The sequence below is a fragment of the Triticum aestivum genome, chromosome 3B (genome assembly GCF_018294505.1).
Source record: "Triticum aestivum cultivar Chinese Spring chromosome 3B, IWGSC CS RefSeq v2.1, whole genome shotgun sequence".
In the NCBI taxonomy this organism is placed as follows: domain Eukaryota; kingdom Viridiplantae; phylum Streptophyta; class Magnoliopsida; order Poales; family Poaceae; genus Triticum; species Triticum aestivum.
The window spans coordinates 754784536-754790190 of NC_057801.1; positions in this window are offsets into that span (position 1 = coordinate 754784536).

Here is a 5655-nt window from a genome sequence, read left to right on the forward strand (position 1 = left end):
GGGTTTGCCAAGCCCGAGGACACATCGTAGACGAAGGCACGCGCCGGTGTTGCCAGCAGCGGGCATGCGTAGATGGACGAAGACGAAGTTGACGAAGCGCCGCACCAGGCTTGCCAGGCCCGGGGACACGCCATGGACGAATGCACGCGGCGGTGTTGCTAGCACCGGGCATGCGAAGACTGGGACCTGCACGAGCTGTACGCCATGTCGAAGAAGTCGGAGAGGCCAGTAGAGAAGAACTCGACGATGATTGCGGCGTCCATCGGCGCAGGGCCAATGTCACCAACGGTGGTCGGAGTAGACGAAGTGGTCGGGGTAGATGACGGCGACGCTGGCGACGGGCTGGTGCTGGACGAAGATGAAGGGAGGTGGACGGGCGGCGGCATCAGCTACGGGGGTAGCAGCGGCGGCGGCCGAAGAAGAGCGGCGGCGGCGGCCTGACGGCGGCAGCGGCGTCTAAGTTAGGAGCGCGGCGGCGGTGCTCGAAGTAGGCGAGGAGAACCCAACAGCATGACGAAGACCGGTGCAGACGGTGGCGTTCCCGCTGAAATGGACCTAGAGGGGGGGGCGGTGAATAGGTATAATTACAAAATTTTAATTATTACTTAGCAATTTTAGGCAATAATGCGGAATGTGAAGATGAGCCTAACAATTGCAAGTGAGTACTAAGTTCTAAGCAAGTAACACAAGCACGTAAGTAGGCAAGGACAATATGATGTATGTAAGTGCAAAGAGACAAGTAACCACAAGTAGAGAGTTAGAGTTAGGAATAACCACAACTCCGGGAGACGAGGATGTATGCCGATGTTCACTTCCTTGGAGGGAAGCTAGTCACCGTTAGAGAGGTGGATGTTACCACGAAGGCACACCAACACCACGAAGGCTCACACTATTCTCCCTTTGAGACAACACCACGGAGGCATTTCTCAACCACTAGTGGTAGACCTTGGGGTGGTCTCCAAACCCTCACAAACTTTTCCGAGGGTAATCACAAAGTTCGATTCCTCTCCGAATGACTCCTACCGCCTAGGAGTCTCCAACCTCCAAGAGTAACAAGAACGATGGGGGGAAATCTCAAGACTTGCTCAAGTCACAAATTCCTTTGGTGCAAAGAAGGAGAAGGAGTGGATCTATCACTTGATCGGACAACTTCTCTCAAATGCTCTCAAACCCCTTGGGGATCTAAGATTTGGTGTGAAGGAGTGAGAGAGAGAGTGTAATGTGTACTAGGGTTTGTTCAAAGTGAGTGGTCAACCCTATCCCGTGGGGGAAGAAGGCTATATATGGTGGTGGTGAAAAGCTAGCCGTTTGGCCACTTAAGGCACAAGAGCTGCCGGACGTCCAGTGGGTACCGGACGACCGGTGACACAGATCGGACCGGACATCCGGCCGGGCAGCCGGTCGTCCGCTCGCTGGAGTATAAATCTGACCGCGAAAACAGCACAGGTAGCGGACGTCCGGAGAGTAGCGGTCGACCGCTGACCGGACGTCCGGAGAATCCGGAAATCCGTTAATATGTGTTCTGTTTAGATGTACCGAACGTCCGGAGAAAACGGACATCCGGCGACCGGTCATCCGGAGAGATCGGACATCCACTAATAAGTGTTCTGCTGAGAAGTACCGGTCATCCGGTGGGCGCCGGATGTCCGGTCAGTTGTGAAGGCTGGTCCAACTGATTCAAGAACACAAAAGACCGTGCACACATGGTGAAAACTAAGAGATGATAGAAGAAGTGTTTTGTGGATTTTGAGCAAGTCTTTCATGTTACCCAACGATCCCCTCTTAATAGTGCGGGATCCCTATACTCAAGAACAAATCGAAAGAAAGGGCCAAAGCCATTTGTCTTGTATTCTCCGCTCTTGAGTAGTATATACCTCTTTGTTTGTAGTCATGATCCACACACATAGCACTTGAAACATAATCCTGAGATATACTTGATAAACATGATTAGTCCCGAAAATGCATGTTGTCATCAACATCAAAATAAGATTAAGGGCATGATTGCACTTTCACCCGCGCCAAGGGAGGCGGCGCGACGCATACCACGGGAAGTCGACGTGTAGCGACGACGGTGGACCCCGGGCCGCGGCGCTACGGCCCGAAGGGGCAACGCAGCGGCGGCGAGCAGTTCAAGGCGACGACAGGGATCGCAGGCCACGGCACGACAGCCCAAAGGGGGCGGCGCGACGGAGAAGCACGGATCGTGCAACCGCGGGGACGACCTCGGGACGGCGGCGTTGACCGCGTGCCACACTCGCTACGGCCGGACGGGGCGACGCAGCGGCGGCACGAGGGTCAGTGCTGCCACGGGGACGACCTGGAACGGACGGCCTCGGGGCGGCGGTGGACCGTGGGCCGCGGCACTACGGCTCGAAGGGGTGACGCAGCGGTGATGCGGGTTGGTGTAGCCGGGAGAAGAACCACGGGGCGGCGGCGCCGCGGCCCGACGGGGCGACGCAGCGGCAGCCCACTACTCGATCGGTAGAGGGGCGCGCTGAACTCGAGACGGTCTTCAGGGGCCTGCGGAGGTGCGCACAATCGATGGGCCAGGTCGGTTGCATGGCGTAGATGAGGTGGATCACGGCGGCGGGCGGGTGATCAATCCGATCACGCGCGAGGTCGGGGACGCTGCTCGGTGAAGACGGGGTGGCGGTGTTGGGGAACGTAGAAATTTCAAAAAAATTCCTACGCACACGCAAGATCATGGTGATGCATAGCAACGAGAGGGGGAGTGTATCTTCATACCCTTGAAGATCGCTAAGCGGAAGCGTTTATCAACGCGGTTGATGTAGTCGTACATCTTCACGATCCGACCGATCCAAGTACCGAACGCACGGCACCTCCGAGTTCTGCACATGTTCAGCTCGATGACGTCCTCGCCTTCTCGATCTAGCAAGACGGGCGAAGTAGTAGATGAGTTCCGGCAGCATGACGGCGTGGTGACGGTGTTGGTGAAGAACAATCTCCGCAGGGCTTCGCCTAAGCACTACGGAAACTATGACGGAGGATAAACTAGAGGGGATGGGGTTGCCGACACACGGCTTGGTGTTTCTTGATATGTCCTTGGTGCTAGCCCTGCCCCTTTATTTATATGTTGAGCCTTGGGGTCGAAACTTGGAGTAAAAGCCTCCACAAAGTCGGTTTCACCCGAAAGGCAAGAGTCCTTCTCGGAATCCAGGGCCAGACGCCAGGGACCCTGGCGTCTGGCCCCTGGACTCCGCAAAACTTCCTTTTGCACTTTCCAAAAACCTTCTGGGCTTTCCCCTTTGGCCCAAATAACGTGTTCTCATACCCAAACATTTCGGGAAACATCCGGAAGCCCTTCCGGTGAATTCCGGAACCCTTCCGGAGATCAAACACTATTATCCCATATATCAAACTTTATCTCCGGACCATTCCGTAGTTCCTCGTCATATCCATGATCTCATCCAGGATTCCGAACAACATTCGGTTACCAACATACATAACTCATATAATACTATATCGTCAATGAAAACGTTAAGCATGCGGACCCTACGGGTTCGAGAACTATGTAGACATGACCGAGACACGTTTCCAGTCAATAACCAATAGCGGGACCTGGATGCCCATATTGGCTCCCACATATTCTACGAAGATCTTTATCGGTCAAACCGCATAACAACATACATTGTTCCCTTTGTCATCGGTATGTTACTTGCCCGAGATTCGATCGTCGGTATCTCAATACCTAGTTCAATCTCGTTACCGGCAAGTCTCTTTACTCGTTATGTAATGCATCATTCCATAACTAACTCATTAGCTACATTGCTTGCAAGGCTTATAGTGATGTGCATTACCGAGTGGGCCCAGAGATACCTCTCCGACAATCGGAGTGACAAATCCTAATCTCGAAATACGCCAACCCAACAAGTACCTTCAGAGACACCTGTAGAGCACCTTTATAATCACCCATAGGTTTACTGTTAAACCATAGTTCATATGGTGTCGTCTCAACGGATTTAGATGGTGCCCTATTAAATGTGAATGCAACTGTCTCTAATGCATAACCCCAAAACGATAGTGGTAAACCGATAAGAGACATCATAGATCGCACCATATCTAGTAAAGTACGATTACGACGTTCCGACACACCATTACATTGTGGTGTTCCAGGTGGCATGAGTTGTGAAACTATTTCACATTGTTTCAAATGAAGACCAAACTCGTAACTCAAATATTCGTCTCCACGATCAGATCATAGAAACTTTATTTTCTTGTTACGATGATTTTTCCACTTCACTCTGAAATTCTTTGAACTTTTCAACTATTTCAGACTTATGTTTCATCAAGTAGATATACCCATATCTGCTCAAATCATCTGCGAAGGTCAGAAAATAACGATACACGCCGCGGGCCTTAACACTCATCGGATCGCATACATTGGTATGTATTATTTCCAATAAGTCAGCAGCTCATTCCATTGTTCCGGAGAACGGAGTTTTAGTCATCTTGCCCAAAAGGCACAGTTCACAAGCATCAAATGATTCATAACCAAGTGATTCCAAAAATCCATCTTTATGGAGTTTCTTCATGCGCTTTACACCGATATGACCCAAACGGCAGTGCCACAAATAAGTTGCACTATCATTATTAACTTTGCATCTTTTGGCATCAATATTGTGAATATGTGTATCACTACGATCGAGATCCAACAAACTATTTTTATTGGGTGTATGACCATTTGAAGGTTTTATTCATGTAAACAGAGCAACAATTATTCTCTGATTTTAAATGAATAACCGTATTGCAATAAACATGATCAAATCATATTCATGCTCAACGCAAATGCCAAATAACATTTATTTAGGTTTAACACTAACCCCGAAAGTATAGGGAGTGTGCGATGATGATCATATCAATCTTGGAACTACTTCCAACACTCATCGTCACTTCCCCTTCAACTAGTCTATGTTTATTCTATAACTCCTGCTTCGAGTCACTAACTTTTAGCAACCGAACAAGTATCAAATACTCAGGGGCTACTATAAACACTAGTAAGGTACACATCAATAACCTGTATATCAAATATACCCTTGTTCACTTTGCCATCCTTCTTATCCACCAAATATTCAGGGTATTTCCGTTTTCAGTGACCATTTCCTTTGCAGTGTAAGCACTCAGTCTCAGGCTTTGGTTCAGCTTTGGGCTTCTTCGTGGGAGTGACAACTTGCTTGTCATTCTACTTGAAGTTCCCTTTCTTTCCCTTTGCCCTTTTCTTGAAACTAGTGATCTTGTCAACCATCAACACTTGATGCTCTTTCTTGATTTCTACCTTCGTCGATTTCAACATCACGAAGAGCTCGGGAATCATTTTCGTCATCCCTTGCATACTATAGGTCATCACGAAGTTCTAGTAACTTAGTGATGGTGACTAGAGAATTCTGTCAATCACTATCTTATCTGGAAGATTAACTCCCACTTGATTCAAGCGATTGAAGTACCCAGACAATCTGAGCACATGCTCACTAGTTGAGCGATTCTCCTCCATCTTTTAGCTATAGAACTTGTTGGAGACTTCATATCTCTCAACTCGGGTATTTGCTTGAAATATTAACTTCAATTCTTGGAACATCTCATATGGTCCATGACGTTCAAAACATCTTTGAAGTCCCGATTCTAAGCCGTTAAGCATGG